Raw genomic sequence first — 19,899 nt, forward strand, 5'->3', positions numbered from 1 at the left:
CAAAGAACACCCAGGGCTGATCTCCTTTAGAATGGACTAACCAGTCCACTGATCTCCCTGCAGTCCAAGGGACTCTCAAGAGTCTTCTCCAACACCACAGTTCAAAAGCATCAGTTTTTCGGCGCTCAGCTTTCTTCACAGTCCAACTCTCACATCCATACATGACCACTGGAAAGACCATAGCCTTGACTAGACGGACTTTTATTGGCAGAGTAATGTCTCTGCTTTTGAATATGCTATCTAGGTTGGTCATAACTTCTCTTCCAAGGAGTAAGCATCTTTTAACAACAGACTGGTTCCAAATAGGAAAAGGAGTATGTCAAGGCTGTATATTGTCACCCTGCTTATTTAACTTATATGCAGAGTACATCATGTGAAATGCTGGGCTGGAAGAAGCACAAGCTGGAATCAAGACTGCCGGGAGAAATATCAATAACCTCAGATATGTGGATGACACCACCCTTATGGCAGAAAGTGAAGAGGAACTAAAAAGCCTCTTGATGAAAGTGAAAGTGGAGAGTGAAAAAGTTGGCTTAAAGCTCAACATTCAGAAAACGAAGATCATGGCATCCGGTCCCATCACTTCATGGGAAATAGATGGGGAAACAGTGGAAACAGTGTCAGACTTTATTTTTTTGGGCTCCAAAACTACTGCAGATGGTGATTGCAGCCATGAAATTAAAAGACGCTTACTCCTTGGAAGAAAAGTTATGACCAACCTAGATAGCATATTGAAAAGCAGAGACATTACTTTGCCAACAAAGGTCTGTCTAGTCAAGGCTATGCTTTTTCCAGTAGTCATGTATGGATGTGACAGTTGGACTGTGAAGGAAGCTGAGCACCGAAGAACTGATGCTTTTGAACTGTGGTGTTGGAGAAGACTCCTGAGGGTCCCTTGGACTGCAAGGAGATCCAACCAGTCCATTCTAAAGGAGATCAGCCCTGGGATTTCTTTGGAAGGAATGATGCTAAAGCTGAAACTCCAGTACTTTGGCCACCTCATGCAAAGAGTTGACTCATTGGAAAAGACTCTGATGCAGGGAGGGATTGGGGGCAGGAGGAGAAGGGGACGACAGATAATGAGATGGCTGGATGGCATCACCGACTTGATGGACGTGAGTTTGAATGATCTCCAGGAGTTGGTGATGGACAGGGAGGCCTGGAGTGCTGTGATTCGTGGGGTCGCAAAGAGTTGGACTCGATTTGGCGACTGAACTGAACTGAACTGAACTGAAGCAAATATACTTGTATAATTGCCTCGTAAATTAAGACACAGAGTATTTCCTTATGACTCCTCTCCCCATCATTGACTCTTTTCTTCCTCCAAAAGTTTCACTCCTTAAACAAAATTCTAAATTTTAAAACCACAGTTTAGTTTTCCCTGCTTTTGGAATTTATTTAAATGATATCATATACTATATGTTTGTATCTGGCTTTTCTCATTTACTTTTCTGGAATTCGTTGTGTTGTTGCTTGTAGCTGTAGTTTGTTTTCATTGTTGTATAGTATTATGTGGTATAAATACACCAGAATCCATCATTCATTATTCTATCACTGACAGGTACTTGAGTTTCCATTTTTCTGCCATTATGAAACATGCATATATGCACATTTTTATATGTCTTTTAATGCCTATGAGCACATATTTTATTGGGTATGAGTGACATTGATGAAGTTTAGAGTACATGTATATTAAACTAGTTCAGTTCAGTTCAGTTGCTCAGTTGTGTCCGACTCTTTGTGACCCCATGAATCACAGCACGCCGGCCTCCCTGTCCATCACCAACTCCTGTAGTCCACCCAAACCCATGTCCATCGAGTTGGTGATGCCATCCAACCATATCATTCTCTGTCATTCCCTTCTCCTCCTGCCCTCAATCTTTCCCAGCATCAGGGTCTTTTCAAATGAGTCAGCTCTTCACATCAGGTGACCAAAGTATTGAAGTTTCAGCTTCAGCATCAGTCCTTCCAATGAACATCAAGGACTGATCTCCTTTAGGATGGACTGGTTGGATCTCCTTGCAGTCCAAGGGACTCTCAAGAGTCTTCTCCAACACTATAGTTCAAAAGCATCAATTCTTCGGTGCTCATATATATTATACATATTTCTGTGTGCATATGTACATATTACAGGTATGCATATATATTGGGTTGGCTAAAAAGTTCATTTGGGTTTTCTGTAAGATTTTATGGAAAAAATCAAATGTGCTTTTTGACTAACCCAATTATATATTTATGTATTTTTTCCTTTTAATTAAAAATTTAATATATTTACATTAATTACAAATACTCAAATATTTGGATTTGTTTCTATAATTTTTTTTATTATTTCTCCTGCTTTTAAAACTTCTTATCCTTTTTTTGGATTAACTTCCCTCCATTTCATTTTATCCCCTCTAATCACCTGGAAGTTATATATACTGTTTTATTTATCTTATTGGTTACATTGAAATTTTGACATGCATATTTAATCAATAAATTATGAACTTAATACATTTAGCCTCCTCTAGACAACACAAAGTCTTACAAACTGTAACTCCTTTCATCCCCTCCCAATATATGTACAATTATTCAACAACAGTTGAATTTAGACATTACACTATTATTAATATTTTGTACAGCCAGTGTTTGGATTTACAGAATTTTTACAATTTTCTTTGGTCACCATTGCTTCCTGCATTTTGGAGCTAGCTTCCTTCTGGGACTACTTTCCTTGGTATGTCCTTTAATGAACATCTATCTGTTAGTAGTAAATTCTTTTTTAAATCTGAAATTATTTTTTCAGTTCTTACATTGTTTATCTGAAAATATTTTTGTTTTGCTCTCATCCTTGAAATGTTTTCACTGAATTTGGAGTTGATGGCAATTTTCTCTTAATCTTTTGAAGGTACATTCCAATGTCTTCTGATTCTGCTGTTGCTATTGAAAAATCAGCTGTTGGCCAAAATGTCATTTCTCTGAAGATTAATTTATCTTTTCTTCTGCTTAGTTTTAAGATCTCCTCTTTCTCTGATATCAGGAATTTTCACTATAAGGTAACTTAGTACGGATTTCATTTAAATTTTTTGGCATTGAAATTTTTCATCTTTCAGAATTTAGAATATTTATCATCAATTCCGGAGAAGGCAATGGCAACCCACTCCAGTACTCTTGCCTGGAAAATCCCATGGACGGAGGAGCCTGGTAGGCTACAGTCCATGGGGTCGCGAAGAGTCAGACATGACTGAGCAACTTCACTTTCACTTTTCACTTTCATGCACTGGAGAAGGAAATGGCAACCCACTCTAGTATTCTTGCCTGGAGAATCCCAGGGACAGGAGCCTGGTGGGCTGCCGTCTATGGGGTTGCACATAGTTGGACATGACTGATGTGATTTAGTAGCAGCAGCAGCAGCATCAATTCTGGAAAATGTTCAGCCATTTATTTCTTTGAATACTGCCTTCCTCCATTCTATTATCTCCTTTTTGAATTTTAATTAGACATTTGCTGAATCGTACCCTATCCTTCACGCATCTCAACTTCTTATATTTTCCATTTCTTTGCTTCTCTGTGTTATATCTTGAAATTCTTCAGACATATCCTTTGGAGCCTGTGATCTTTCAGAAAACGGATTCCTCCTTCAGCTGTTAAATCTGATAGTCAAGTTGTCCTTTGAGTTTCTGATTCAGTTACCATTAAACTGAATGGCATTTAAAAAAAATTTCTGTAGGTTCATTTGGCTCTTTTTCAAATCTGCCTGATCAAGTTTGATAGTTTCTTATTGCCTCATTATGTTTATTTCATTTAATTCCTTTAAAAATATTAATAAAGGAAAAACTTTCTCTACTCTTAACACTTTTGACACTAAACATGTGGGTTTTCTGCACAAAATAATTCTTCAGTTCTCAGCAGACATCCACTGGGTATCCTATTAACACTACCTGGACTTAACACAAGTTCATAGGTTAAAGGCTCAGTCCCACAAGATTGCTCACCTCCCTTCAGATCACAAGTAGTGACTCCCTCCGGTCACAAGTAGTGGCTCCTCAAGTTACCCACACTTTTGTCTGAATTGGCTACAACTGAGCGGTTCCAATGATCCGCTTCTCAAGTTTAATAATTTTCTGCAATGGCTCACGTAAACCAGGAAAACAGTTTATTTTCTATTACTGGTTTCTTATCAAGGATATTTTAAAGGATGCAAATGAACAGCCAAATGAGGTACATAGGGCGAGATCCAGAAGGCTCTTGAACTTAAGAGATTTTGTTCCTGGGGAGTTGGTGGTATACCACTATCCCAGCTCATTAATGCATCCACCAACCCAGAACTTCATCAAATCTTGTTCAAGAGTTTTTATAGAGCTTAATTTCCAGCTCCCCTCCCTCACAGGAGGTCAGCTGTAGGGTTGAAAGTTCCAACACTGTAATCATTTGGTCTTTCTGGCATCAGCCCCATCCTGAGGCTATAGGGGCCCCACTGTTAGTCATCTAATTAGCATAAACTCAGAGATAATGAAAAGGGAGTTGTTATGAATAACATGGAGGCTTCCCTGGTGGCTTAGACAGTAAAGAATCTGCCTGCAATGCTGGAGACCCAGGTTCAGTCTCTGGGTTGAGAAGACCACTTGGAGAAGAGAATGGTTACCCACTCCAGTATTCTGGCCTGGAGAATTTCATGGATTTTGCAGCCTCTTTGACCTCGTCTAGGCTGAGTAACACATCCCCATTTTCCGGGCCCCTGTCATCTTGCACTTATATCACATTGGCAACCTCCCCTAAACTAACACCTCCACAAAACTGAAGAGCTATGTCCTCAACAGGAGGTGATTTTCTGGGTCACACAGGTAGTTTGAAATTCTCACCCCCACCTCCTGCAACAGTGTGCTTGCAAACTTGTTCAGGAATATCCAGAGGAGAGTTTTCTTTTTTCCTATTCCATCCACAGTTAAAGTGGAGACAGTCAGGTATCCTTTCCCTTTCCCTCTGTGAAAGTGAAAGTTGCTCAATTGTGTCTGACTCTTTGTGACCCCACAGATTACACAGTATGCAATTCTCCAGGCCAGAATACTGAAGTGGGTAGCCTTTCCCTTCTCCAGGAGATCTTTTCAACCCAGGGATCAAACCCAGGTCTCCCGCACTAGGTCAGGTTTTTCTCCCTTAACCTCCCATCAAGGACATGGCTCTTCAGTTTTGTGGAGGTGTTAGTTTAGGGGAGGTTGCCAATGTGATATAAGGGTGAGATGATGGGGCCTGGATAATGGGGATGTTTTACTCGGCCTAGATGAGGTCACAGAGGTTGCCTAAGTAAAGTGACACTTAGGACACTTAAACTGAACTGAGGCTTATTAAACAATAAATGGGAATCTGCCATGCAGTGGGCAGAATTACACAGGGCTTACCACAAGGCAAGACTCAGTCATGTCCAATGTGTATACTGCTGTATCTCCAGCACTTAGCACTTGGCACACACCAGGTGCTCAATTAATACAGTTAAGTGTATCAATGAGTAAGAAGTATCAGAGTTTCCCAACTGGAGGAAAACAACATATATAAACCAAGTAAGAAGAAACAAATAATAAAAATAACAAATTTGGTTAAACCAAGGACCATTCCCTTTTCAACAAATATTTTTACAACAGTTGTTTTTGGTAAGACATTTAGAATACAGACAGTGCTACACTCTAATATGGATAATGAGATATATGTATAACAACTATAACACTTCTCCCCTGCTTACACAGTTTAGTTCCTCTCTCACTAGGAAAGGCTAAAATAAGGGTATAAGGCAAATCGTTATTCCCTTGTCTTTAATGGAAAAGAGGAGTCAGGTGTAAACTACAAAAATGTGGTTGTAGTTTGATTGCAATGTACAGATATTTGGGCGGTCAGTTTGCCACAGAAGGTGTGGTACTCATGAAAGGAGTTTGAGGAGCCAGGCTGGTCAGATGGTATGAAGGCTCAAAAATGTAAGGCCTCTAAGGAAGAGGCAGAGTATGCAGTATGGGAAGACCTTCCTACTTGAATTTCTGGCTAAAGGGGCAGCAGAAGGCCCCTGGTATTGGAAAGGCCCCAGTCTTTTTTCCTTCCTTTATGTGGATGTAGGGAGAGGGAAGAGGGGAAAGGAATATTATTTATTTTTTCCTTTTTAAACAATACAATTTCCAATTGTGGAAAGAAAATCTAGTTGACTATAGGAATTTAATCAAGAAACCAAGACAATGTAGTCTTATAGATGCTGATCTCAGTGACTTATACTACTGTCATATACTGAACTCTGAGATGTCAGGCCAAATATGTGGACTTGGCAAAGATGAGAGTTACTGTCAATTGTTCCAGCTCCTCAAACTGGATGGCATCAGTGGCTGTGTGAGTGAATACAGAAGTTCAAGTCAACATCATGTTAACTTTGGTTCTATTCTGAAAACATTCTATTTCAGGTACACGTAAAAGGAAGCTTTTTCAGGGCAGAGATCATGGTTATATCCTGCAACACAGTGCCTGGTCCTTAATAGTTGCTCAGGAAATATGTGGTGAATAAATAAATGCACAAAGGTTACTCTGGGTTGCTAAGATCAGAACAGTATTTGCCATTATTTTGGATTTGGCGTGGGATTCGTACACCCTGGAACAGTTTCTTCTTTTTTCGGCTAGTAACATTTTTTTGTTGTTGTTTATGAAGAACAAGCATACTTGCACACTGGCACAGTGGTCCTGGGGAAAGTGGCACAGACAGACTTCCACTGTATTCTTTAGACGACCCAGCAATACCACTCTCTAATGGTGAGTGTTTCTTTATCAGAAGACTTAAATTTTCTTGGGGGGGAGGGGAGAGAGGTTTAGCCTTTTTTTTCCCAGTAGAGATGAATACTTTAAGAACAAAAGAATGAACTGGCCAAGTCTGATTGAATTTGATGGCATTTTACTGCTCTGCGGGAGTCAGGTAGTTACAACCTCATCTCCTTGTGCAGAAGTTGTTCCCACACACAAAACTGCAAGCATCTTCTCATTCTTATCTACATGTATGTCTAATTCTATTACTGGGCACTGTAAATATGCTTTTAGTTAGGGAGGAGGTGTGCTTGTATTTATTATAATTCTCAAGGTACAAAAGATGTAAAAACAGTATCAAGAGTTTGGGAGTTTTGGGTGGTGCTTGGTGGTTTTCATTTAAAAATGAAAGACAAGTATTTAGCGACTTCTGCTAAGTAAAATTTGCACACAGGGCCTCATACCTGGCAATAAAAACCCAGATATGGTGGCAAAACATTTCCAGACACTTCTTCAGGTCTCTGAAAACAGTATAGGAGAGAGGAGTCAAAAAACCGTAGTATACACTTTTATGTATGCCAATTTATTTCAGTATTCTTCTTCCTGTTCTACCAATGGGGCTCTAACGTACATGTAGTTTAAGTACCTTGACCAGAGTCACATGACTAATAAGGACAGGGCTAGAACTCAAATGTAGGTTTTCTTATTACAAGTTCAATGGTGTTATTCCAAGGCCAACATTCGCAAGTATTCAATGTTTGTTGTGTCCATTTCTAAATAACTTCATTGGCAGGGGAGAAGATGATTAGACACGTCTCTCTGGGTCTTGCTGGTTAGTGTGGCTCAGTTTCTTAAGACCATTGTACTAAAAAAGATGATAGCAGCCTTGACTGAACAAAAGTTAATTGATATGCTAGTAGTACTCAAATAGCTTTGGTCAAAGATGAGATCAGTAAGGGTGAGGAGGGCACCTGAACGATGAACGTTTCCTTATTGATAGCACAAAAGATGGACTCAACATCCTACTACATCTAAAAGGGCCGAATTTAATCAACCTAATCCAGGTAGGGTTGGAACGGTGGGCAGGAAAGGAGACCATTTGCGTTCGCTTTGAATAATAAGGGTATCTGTTATAAAGTGACTACAGAGACCTACTCCCTGACTTCAAGTCTCATCTCAGCGACACCGGTGACCCTGGGGAGGCACACATGCTGAAGTCTTCCTGAGTATCTAGGACAAGGTCTGGGGTTGCAGGAAATATATTTTTTATAGGGATGTGATCCATGACTTGACTTCGGAGAAGCATAACAGCTCTGATCAGACCAGCTGGGTAAAATGGTTGTTTCCTTGGGCTATAAAAGTCATCTTGCAAAGAAATAATAAAAAACAAAACAAAACAAAACTCAAGTAATAATTTTCCTGGCAGGCCTCACCTTCAGGAGAAATCTTAGAAATACACCAGTCACTTCTTATCTTGGTCAAACAGCTATCTGAAATGCTGTTTCTAACACTAGTTATATATTAAATTGTGACCTCTACACCTACCAGTAAAGCATTTGTAGGAGAAATGAAGAAAAAGTGATATAATCTTAAAGTAGTCTCTTAGTGACTGCCAAATGTAGACATTCTATTTGTTACAAGATATTAAATCTGAAGTTATGTTGTCAGTCAGATGATTCTTTGTTGTGGAGAAGGCTCTCCTGTGTGTGGTTAGGACGTTCAGCAGCATCCTTGACCCCCATCCACTGGATGCCAAAAGTACTTCCCAGGTGTTTTTTCCCCCCAATAATTTATTAATTTATTTTGGGTTGTGCTGGGTCTTCATTGCTGCTCCCACGCTTTCTCTGGCTGCAGTGAGCGGGGGCTACTACTCTTTATTGTGGTGCATGGGCTTCTCTCTCTGGTGGCTTTTCTTGTTGGGGAGCGTGAGCTCTAGAGCATGGGCTCAGTAGTTGTGGTGCAAGGACTTAGTTGCTTCACAACATGTGGAATCTTCCCAGGCCCAGGACCGAATCCGTGTCCCCTGCATTGGCAGGAGGATTCTTATCCATTCTACCACCAAGTAAGTCCGAGTACCTTCTGAGTTTTGACAACCAAAAACATCTTCAGACATGGCCATAAAAATTATCCCCAGTTAAGAACTACTGCTTTAACCAAAGCACTGGAGCTGGTGGTAAAGAATCTGCCTGCCATTGCAGGAGACTCAGGAGACATGGGTTTGATCCCTGGGTTGGGATCCTTTGGGAGTAGGAAATGGCAACCCATTCCAGTATTCTTGCCAGGAAAATCCCATGGACAGAGGAGCCTGGTGGGTTACAGTCCATGGGGTTGCAAGGGGTCAGGCATGACTGAGCATGCTTGCACCAAGGTATTGCAGGAAAAGAAACCTCCTTCCTCTCCCTCCAAAAAAACTCTAAAGTGAATTCTGAAATGGACTATCCCTAGAAATGAGAGGATTCAGACAAAATTACGAGATGAATCTTAAAACTCACAAGTTATAAAAGGTCAGGTGAGAATGACTGAGTATTGTTTTGGAGACTGTTGCTGATATGCTATGATTCTTAGCATAGATGTCTGCCTGCCTCTTACCTCAAGCTAAGTGAGAGGGCTTCAGTGGAACTACTCAAAGTACTTGAGCTGTGTCTCTAGCAGTTAAAGGAAGCATGGTAGACTTGTGGTTGTCTCCTGCCTGAAAAATAGAGGACAAGAGACAGGCTGGGCTGACAGCTGGGCTGGCAGCTGTTCTGGCAGCAAAGAGGAACGCTGAAACTGCACTGGAATTAGCCTCTATTTCCAAGTTTGTTTGGGCAAGAAGTGCATGAGAGCTTCATGTGGACCAGGTGTGGACCATACAAAGTTGGACTAGCCTAAACCATCAGAAAAAAAGCTCCCCCTCCTCCAGACACTTTACTTCTATTTGAATGGAAAATACTCCCACTAATTTAGTTTGGACTAACACTTTACTGCCACCTACTGGAAAACTGTCAAAATAAATATACAAAAAGTGTATAACCTTGTCCCAGAGCCACTTACAAATGGGCCAGTATAAGAGCTACCTTAGATCCTATCTGACAGGGTCCTAACTGAGAAAAACAGTTTCAAGAGACAAGAAGTTGGAGGTGGGTTTCCACGGTGGCTCAGGTGGTAAAGAATCTGCCTGCAATGTGGAGATCCAGGTTCGCTTGCTGGGTCAGGAAGATCCCTTGGAGAGGAGAATGGCTACCCACTCCAGTATTCTTGCCTGGAGAATTCCATGGACAGAGGAGTCTGGTGGACTACAGTGCATGGGGTCCAAAGAGTTAGACACGACTGAGTGACTAACATTCACTTTTACCAGATTCTTAGGGACGGAAAGAGAGAGTAAAGAACTGCCAGAATAAAACACTTTTGTTCAGATCAAGGTTGCTATGATAACCACCAAAGAATGGAGATGGTAGCGGTTTCTGAAAACTGTCAAGCATCCATTAGAAAAAAAGGCAGCTTTAATCACCTGCCAGGCCCAGAGTGTGAAACCACCACATGGAAGTACAAGTCACAGATTTTCCTGCTCCCCGATCTTTTCCTCTCTCTTCTTCCCTTTCTTGGTTGGTAAGCTGCGAGAGAACAAGAAAGACCAGGTATAATGCCTCTGCAGGGCAAGCAGTGAGCCAGCTGTCCTAAGACGGAAAAGATTCACTCTTTTGTGACTCAATGGCCATGGGACTTTCTATTCCTAATAGGAACCACAGAACTCATGGAACCTGAGTCAGGTATATGACAGATCGACTCCACTGCACAGGTTTAAAGGGATGATGAAATTTAAAAAATAAAGCTTTTTTTTTGTTCTGTTTTTTAAAGTTATACCCCTAAACTCTGTATGTTGAACATATTGATTACTTATTGTAAACTAGGATCTGGAAAAGATATCTTCCAAGGACATGCTCTTGAGTTTTATGGGAAAAATGGTCTTTGAATCAGTTCATTTGTTGAGAGCCCATACTTTGGGAGTAGGGCACATGAATGCAAGGGACTCTCTGTCATCTGGGAGCTTGCAGTCTTGGGTTTCATACTCAGAGCAATGTAACTATTAATGTCAGTTATGTCAACAAGAGCCTGTGTTGCATAGGCAGAGCAGGTTCAGGAGGGTTTTTACTCTAATGATTTCCTCTCCTATGAATTTTGTACTCACTTATGATTAAGCTTTAGAAGCAATCATGTTGCCCCTGTTCTTCAAGCATGGAATCACAGGTAAAGCTTCCATTTAAGATATTTAAAGAGAGATGCAAGACTGAATGCATATAGGCTGCATCTTGATTGGGCTGCTTTGAAACCAGAATCTGCCTGGTCCTCAGTTTGGCAGATTCAGACACTTACATTTAACTTTACTCAGGCTTAATTAGGTTCTGAGAATTAATTTGGATAACACAACTTTGTAATTCAACCCAATGGATGGAAGTTGATTTATGACCCATAATGTGAATATACTGAGAAAAACTGTATTGCTAGTATCACTAGTATCAGTCATGTGTTTTGGACAATTGCTTCTTACTGGGTTTGTTGATTTAGTTGAGATTTCCTGAGTGATGGGAAGATTACCTGATGAGTGTGGAATCAGAGCATGGGTCTTTGTGTGTTCTTAAAGGCTAGCTTTAACTTGTTTATTAGGATATAAACTCAATGACAGGGCTCTTATTTTCTGATGTATTCTAAGAGACTAGAATATAATAAGCATTCAGTATTTGTTGAATGAGAGACTGAATCTGACCTAAGTTTTTTTAAACTGTTCTGTTAATGGATGGGTTATTGGTCCTGGTCATTAGAATCATAGCCTCTCTCCTAGACAGAGAGCCCACAATACATTCTTATCCAGATTCTGCAGGTTCTAGACTCTTTATGGACCCCACCCCTCTCTTATGACAGCATCAACTGGGCATGTGACACTTAGGTGACAGATGGTTTATTTTACTCTAATGACATTTGGGGGCCACCCTGTTCTTTGTAACACAATACAGATCATCTCATAGAGTGTCTTTTCTTTTCCTTCGTTCTTTTTTTTTCTTGGTCAATCTTGTTCCAAGTTCTAAGAGGTTTCTTCTCTTATATTTTCTGGGTTTCTGACTTCCAGCCCAGGCAGGTAGGGTAAAACTGAATTGTAGTGGTTTATATTTTCACAGGGGCCTCCCAGATGGCTTAGTGGTAAAGAATCAACCTGCCAATGCAGGAGATGCAGGTTTGATCCCTGGATCAGGAAGATCCCCTGGAGAAAGAAATGGCAACCCACTCCAATATTCTTGCCTGGGAAATACCATGGACAGAGGAGCCTGGTGGGCTACAGTGCATGGGGTCACAGAGTTGGACACGACTTAGCGACTAAACATTTTTACTGACACCCAGAGTTCTTTGTGCAGGCGTGGATCTACCTACCTGCTATCAAGGAATCTAAAGGCAGAAAACTGCGTTTTACTCAAAGCCCTTAACAGACTAAAGCAAAAAAATATATATATAAAAGAGAGAGAGAGACTGGCTGAATATTCATACCTTTATGAAGGCGGTATGAAGGAAGGAACTGCACGGTCGGTCTGGCTTTGCAAGCAAGTCCAGATTCCCTAGGCTCAGAGAGTTCCTCATTCTTTCTGACTTTCAGCTTTGCCTCTCAAATTCTGGATCAGTATAGGAAACTCTATGTAAGCATATGGTCTCTCGACTTTCATATTCCCGGATGCTTTCGGCACCAAAGGCATCTATATTATCTCTGGACTCTAGGTCGTGTCCTTAGGTGAAGAGAAAGGGTGCGGGCGGACAGAGTCCCCAGTTTAATCTCCATCGCTGAGAAAGAGAACGTGAGTCACCGCTTCAATCTGCCCGGAGGTTTTCTGTTCAAGTCTCCGCGCTCCTCACCTAGATAAGGGTACCCGGGTTTTTCTGGTTTCCTGCAAAGTGGCATGTTCCCTCTGCAGAGACCAGGAGTGACCTCGGGCTGCGGGATTTGCCCTTCATGACTCCTACGTCTCCTCCCCACTTTCCTCTTTTTTTCCAACCTCTCCAGACTGAGGACCCCCAGACACCTCCCTCGGGTCCGCGCCCTGCTTCTCAACTCTAACTCGGGGGCCTAAATTTGGAGTGACGGACCCTCCTTCACCCCCAACCCGGACTCTAAGTGCACAGACTTCACATCAGCTCTCAGCGTCTGTGAGGGGTCCCCAGCTCTCACTGCGCACTCGCCCCGCCCCAGCCCGCGGGCCCGCCCCGCCCCCTCCCACGCACGTCACGTCCGGCCCGGCCCCAGCCCGCCCTGCGCCCTCCGCCCTCCGCTCTCCTCCGCTCGCTGTTAGGGAGGCTCTGCGCCTCAGTCGCTGCCTCCGTGGCTGCTCCCGCCCCATCTTCCGCGTCTCCGCCGCCGCCACGGCCGGGGGCATCCGGGGGTCGCCTACCGGGCTGGCCCCGAGCCACAGTCGTCGCCTCAGCCTCCCGCCAGTGGCCGCCACAGGAAGAGGCTCGCCGGTCGCGGAGTCACTTGGGGCCTCAGTTTTCGCCCTCTTGCAGTCGCCGCGGGTCCTGGAGAAGCGGCCGCGGCCGGGGAACGGGGCGTCGCGGTTCCAAGGGTAGGTGAACGGGCGGGTACCCCTATCTGCGCATGCGCCGGTCACATAGCCGCGGCCCTCACCCCTCTGCCGCCCCCCGGCGCCGTGTCCCACTCGCGCTGGCTTCTAGGGCTTTGCCCCTCTTGGTGCGTGGGAGACCGGGCAGAGCCCTAAAGGTGCGTCATTCCGTAGAGAGGGCCCCCTTTCTCCTCAAGCAAAATACGGTGAAGCTGTGCCCCTGGCTTCCAGGGGGTGTGGCAGTCTTCGGTATTTTCAGCCGCTGCAGTGCGCGTGAGCGGGTGTGCGTTCTCACCTCCTAGCTCCCCCTAAGTGGAAGGCACAGCTGCCTGCGCTTGTTTGCTAGCCTCCCCTGCATACCGGACCTACACCGCCTCCCTGCCCTTTTCCTTCGTGCTGGGCAGTGAAGTTGATGCAAAAAAAAAAAAAAAAAAAAGTGTGGTTTAATCCGGGCTCTACTGCGCCCCTTTTTAAGATCACGTGAGATGAGTGGTTGCTTACTTCCTTAAATCGTTCAGAGAATATAGCCAAAATTGGGCTGTTGGTGCACTGGGGACTTGTCTAGAATGCACTCTGCATAGACCAGGCTAGGGTATAGCACTGTCTCAGGGCGCCTGGTTTCCTAGATAAGGTAATGGGAAATTAAATCAGTTGACACACTTGCCCAGTGGGAAGTTGGTATACTTCAATTAAAAGTCGATTTAAAACCAAACTGACATTTCATTCGGCTCCCCATTATGCCGCCTAATCAATGAAAAAAGTACCTAAGGTTGGGCACTTACCTTATTTTCAAGTTGATGATAATCTAAAAATGGCAATTGGGACCTCAGTAATACAGATTATGAAGGTTAAATAACTGGGGTGCACTTACCTTAAAAGGTGGACATTAAAGGGTGGTGTTGAATTACTGACTTTCTGGGTTAATGTGGGGCTGTGTCTTCAGCTTTCGTTTTTGTAACCTTGCATGCAATACTTATTGGTCTGGGTGTCTCTCAGGTACTGTGCTTTTATGCCCGTACTTGTTGAATGGAATTAATGAACTGCTGCTCATTTGTATATCTGTCGGTAGCTTCTTACTTTTTTAATCTCTGCTCCTTTTAAAATTTGGGCCGTATTTTCAATGATTTAATTGTGTTAGCGGTTAGGGATCTGAGACACTTCTTAAATCCTGGGAAAGATGTAGAAAGGTTTATCAGAGTCGTAAAATTCTTCCTTAGGTGAAGTAAATGTTACGTTGTATATGTGTTTTAAACTACATGTATACTGTTTTATTTTTTGGTATTAATAGAGTATAGAATTCTTGTATTTTCTATGTCTTTAAAATTTTATTTATTAAAAAAATTAGTAGGCTATTTTTAGAGAAGTTTTAGGTTCACAAAAAAATTGATCATAAAGTGCAATTTTGCTATATATCTCTTTCCTCCTGAACACAATTTTCCTTACTCTTTATTGTTTTCATTAGAATGCTGTTTGTTTTAGGACAGAGATAATGACTAAAATGAATGTATTGTGCCATGTCAGTTTCCCCCCACCAATAAAACAGCTATTTTTATTATCATCTATGAATAACCTCAGTCTGTGCATGGCTTCCCTTGTTGGATTGCTAAGTCATGTCTGACTCTTTTTTGACCCTAAGGACTGTAGCCCGCCAGGCTCTTCTGTCCTTGGGATTTCCTAGGCAGGAATACTGGAGTGGGTTGCCAAAGCCCCTCCCTCTTTGTTGTACCCTGACTTTAATATTGGAGAACATAATAATATAAATTGTAGCTATATTTTGAAACAAATTGTGATAAATGTGTATAATGTAAAATTTACCATTTTAACCATTTTAAAGTGTACAATTCAGTGGCATTAAGTACATTCTCAGTGTTGTACAACCATTGCCTTCATGGGTGCTCAGTTGTGTCTAGTTGTTTGTGACCCCATGGGACTGTAGCCCTACAGGCTCCTTTGTTCATGGGATTTTCCTGGCAGGAATCCTGGAGTGGGTTTCCTCCTCCAGGGGATCTTTTAAACCCAGGGATTGAACCTGCATCTTCCGCATTGAAGGCTGATTCTTTACGTTGTAGGCTGAGCCACTGGGGAAGCCCTTGTGCAACCATTGTTAGTTTCCATTTCTAGTGCTTTTTCACCATTCCAAACAAACTGTGTAGGCAGTAATTCCCCATTCCCTCTTCCTTCTAGCCCCTGGTAACTGCTGTTCTTCTTTCTGTCTCTATAATTTGCCTGTCCTTGGTACCTTATATAGGTGGAATCAAATAGCATTTGTCCTATTTTTGTGTTTGGCATATTTCGTTTAGTATGTTTTTCAAGGTTCATTCATATTGTCGTGTGTATCAGAATTTCCTTCCCTTTTCAGATTGGATAATATATTCCATCGTGTGTATATATAGCATTTCGTTTATCCGTTCATCTCTTGATGAGTATTTGGATTGTTTCTACTTTTTGGCTTTAGTGAGTAATGCTGCTGTGAACATTGGTGTACAAGTATCTTTTTAAGTTCTTGCATTTGATTTGTTTAGGTATATACCTAGGAGTGAAGTTGCTGGTAATTCTATGTCTAACTTTTTGAGGAACGTCTGAACTGTTTTCCAGGACTGCTTGCACCATTTTACATTCTCATTTAGCAATGCACAAGGGTTCCAATTTCTCTCCATCTCTTCAGCAGTTGTTACTTCCCTTTGTTTGTTGGTTTATTTGGTAATAGCCATCCTAATGGGGGTGAACAGGTATCTCATTGTGGTTTTGATTTGCATGTCCCTAAGACTGATGCTGAACATTTTTTCTTCTGTGTATCTTTGGAGAAATATGTTTAAGCCCTTTGCTCAATTTTTTAAATTGAGTTCATTTATTTGTTGTTGAGTTACTTTCAAAAAGTCATTTGTAAATGATTTAAATCTTTTATCTGAAAACTTTAGTGGTTCTTAAAAATGAATGAAGTACTGAAATTAAAAAAAATTGAAATTGGGGAATACCCTGGTGGTCCAGTGATTAGGACTCTGTGCTTCCACTGCAGGAGGCATTGGTTCCATTCCTGGTTGGGAAACTAACATCCTACATGCCACAAGGCATGGCCAAAAAAAGGAGGGGGGCAGAATTTCTGTTTACAAATGGATAAACAGGGAAGAGATTTTTCATCTGAAAAAGGTTTCCAATACTTTAGTAAGTCACACTGCATTAAAAAGATCTCAATTAGGTATATATCAAGATGGAGAACTTACTTGTATAACCTCAGAATTACAAAAGTGATGCATTAAACGAAGACCCTAGCCTCTCCAATGAGTAGGGTTAATGCTGTTAAACTTTCTTTATATTTTGTTAACACAGCTATAGGAGCAGAGGAGGGGGTTACTGGATGGAGAAAAAGAAAGTGTAGTATGTACACATGAACTTGACCTGAAACAATGTTCTCCAGGTGATGCAGTAGGCTTGTATGTGGGGTGGTTCACTTTGGGACCTTATAGAAGAGCTGACTTTGATTGGAAATGGGAATAATGAAGGATTTTAAAAACAGAATGTAATAAAGGTGGGTTTAATGCACCAACTCCTAATCACATGGTACACTAGATAGATATGAATTGTAATGGTATGAAGGATAATTCATTATCAGATTTATTTATTCACTCACTGGATATTTATTTTTGTTTTTCTAAATGTAAGATACACGAAGGAGCAAAACCAGAGCATTTGCTTGATGATAGTTGTATAACCGTACATTTATTAGACATTGAATTATACACTTGAAAAGAGTGAATTTTATGATATGTAAATTATACCTTTGACTGTGTGGATCACAGTACACTGTGGAAAATTCTGAAAGAGATGGGAATACCAGACCACCTGACGTACCTCTTGAGAAACCTATATGCAGGTCAGGAAGCAACAGTTAGAGCTGGACATGGACCAACAGACTGGTTCCAAATAGGAAAAGGAGTACGTCAAGGCTGTATATTGTCACCTTGCTTATTTAACTTATATGCAGAGTACATCATGAGAAATGCTGGGCTGGAAGAAGCACAAGCTGGAATCAAGATTGTCGGGAGAAATATCAATAACCTCAGATATGCAGATGACACCACCCTTATGGCAGAAAGTGAAGAGAGACTAAAAAGCCTCTTGATGAAGGTGAAAGAGGAGAGTGAAAAAGTTGGCTTAAAGCTCAACATTCAGAAAACTAAGATCATGACATCCAGTCCCATCACTTCATGGGAAATAGATGGGGAAACAGTGGAAACAGTGTCAGACTTTATTTTTTGGGGCTCCAAAATCACTGCAGGTGGTGACTGCAGCTATGAAATTAAAAGACATTTACTCCTCGAAAGAAAAGTTAGGACCAACTTAGATAGCATATTGAAAAGCAGAGACATTACTTTGCCAACAAAGGTCTGTCTAGTCAAGGCTATGGTTTTTCCAGTAGTCATGTATGGATGTGAGAGTTGGACTGTGAAGAAGGCTGAGTGCCGAAGAATTGACGCTTTTGAACTGTGGTGTTGGAGAAGACTCTTGAGAGTCCCTTGGACTGCAAGGAGATCCAACCAGTCCATTCTGAAGGAGATCAGCCCTGGGTGTTTTTTGGAGGGAATGATGCTAAAGCTGAAATTCCAGTACTTTGGCCACCTCATGTGAAGAGTTAACTCACTGGAAAAGACTCTGATACTGGGAGGGATTGGGGGCAGGAGGAGAAGGGGACGACCGAGGATGAGATGGCTGGATGGCATCACTGACTGAATGGACGTGAGTCTGAGTGAACTCCGGGAGTTGGTGATGGACAGGGAGGCCTGGCGTGCTGCGATTCATGGGGTCGCAGAGTTGGACACGACTGAGTGACTGAACTGAACTGAAGTTATACCTTAATAAAGCTGTTTTTTTAAAAAAAGCAACCCACCAGCAGGCTTTAAGGAACTTATATATTCTCTTGGGGGAAAGAGACTTTAAACAGACACAGAAGGGGATGTATAATAAAACTTATGATGAATGTTTTGGAGCCGAGGAATAACGTGCCCTAAGAAAATTAACAGGGGATATCATTAGGTTAGATGGGTTGGAGAACCCCCTCCAAGAATGAGACTTGAGTAAGAGTGGAAGATGAGAAAGAGGAAGTAAGGGACAGTGTTTGGGGTAAATGAACCAGCATGTACAAAAGTCTTAGGTTGAGGGATATGCAGTGGGTTGACAAGATAATTTAATGAAATTTATTAGATTTCTACTAGAGAAGGAAATACCCTAAATCTTTTTGATTGGGTTTTTACCTCACTTCAGTATATTTTTTCTTTTGTATATGATGTGTAATAGTTCTGTTCTCTTTGGCTTTAAGCATTTTTCAGAGAAATGCATGTCTGGTTTCTATCTATTATTGCCCTTTTCTGAAATGGAAAAATAGAAAAACTTGAATTGTTTACTTAAAATATGTATTTTTGTTTTTGTGTATCAGGCTGCTGTTCCTTGTAACTGAAAAGGAAAAGTGAAAATAAAGCTCATATCACTTGCTGATTGACATAGTAGGTGCTTCATATTTGGGGGGAAGACTAGGGCGAGGTCTTTTGGATACCAGTCAATTGCTTGCCAATGCAGGAGACTCAGGAGATGCAGTTTGATCTTTTGAGTCAGAAGATTCTCTGGAGGAGGAAATGGCAACCCGCTCCAGTTTTCTTGCCTGGAAAATTCCACGGACAGAGGAGCATGGTGGGCTACAGTCCATGCGATCACAAAGAGTTGGACACGACTGAGCATCACACACACACAGTGGATTAAAAGTTTGGAAAAGTGAAAGTGAAGTCGCTCAGTCATGTCCGACTCTTTGCGACCCCATGGACTGTAGCCTACCAGACTCTTCTGTCCATGGGATTTTCCAGGCAATAGTACTGGAGTGGATTGCCATTTCCTTCTCCAAGGGATCTTCCGAACTCAGGGATCGAACCCAGGTCTCCCGCATTGTAGACAGACGCTTAACTGTCTGAGCCAGTAGGAGCTCAAATTAAGGATCAGATAAGAAAATATTTTTATGTTAAAAGCAGACTATATTGTGGTTCATTGTAGAACCACTTTTGAAACTAATAATTTCAAAAGATATATATACAGGTGTTGGCATAATAATTTTTGAATAGCAAGTACAGAATATTTGCTTTATGAATTACCTTTATGAAGTATCATTTCATATATTTCAGTAAAACTTCAGACAGTATTTTCAGTGTTGGCTGCAGTCATTGTTGTCTAAAAGAGTGTTAACTAAAAGGCAGCAGACTAGAGTTTTACTATTTTAGTGAGCTACACACTAGTCAAGTGACTAAATTTAAACCAGTTTCTTTCTTTTTTTTTTTTTAAATGTTTTATTTTTTATTTTTTTTTTTAATTTTAAAATCTTTAATTCTTACATGCGTTCCCAAACAGGAACCCCCCTCCCACCTCCCTCCCCATGACATCTCTCTGGGTCATCCCCATGCACCAGCTCCAAGCATGCTGTATCCTGCATCAGACATAGACTGGCGATTCAATTCTTACATGATAGTATACATGTTAGAATGTCATTCTCCCAAATCATCCCACCCTCTCCCTCTCCCTCTGAGTCCAAAAGTCC

At 41.6% G+C, this 19,899-nt stretch overlaps 1 protein-coding gene across 8 annotated transcripts in view; it reads left to right on the plus strand.

Moving 5' to 3' along the window:
* Positions 1-19,899, plus strand: part of FAM13B (family with sequence similarity 13 member B) — a 99,310-nt gene that overhangs the window by 7,217 nt on the left and 72,194 nt on the right. For 4 of the 8 annotated variants that reach the window (XM_018050334.1, XM_018050338.1, XM_018050337.1 and 1 more), the window contains exon 1: positions 13,032-13,328. The exons of 1 other annotated variant lie outside the window; for it this stretch is intronic. The gene's annotated coding sequence lies outside the window, so the exon portion shown is untranslated. Of the gene's footprint in view, positions 1-12,984; positions 13,329-19,899 lie in introns of those variants that run through there. 3 more of the 8 variants (XM_005682969.3, XM_013965582.2, XM_005682972.3) reach the window with 2 other exon arrangements.

Source organism: Capra hircus, chromosome 7 (genome assembly GCF_001704415.2).
Source record: "Capra hircus breed San Clemente chromosome 7, ASM170441v1, whole genome shotgun sequence".
NCBI classification, from domain to species: Eukaryota; Metazoa; Chordata; class Mammalia; order Artiodactyla; family Bovidae; genus Capra; species Capra hircus.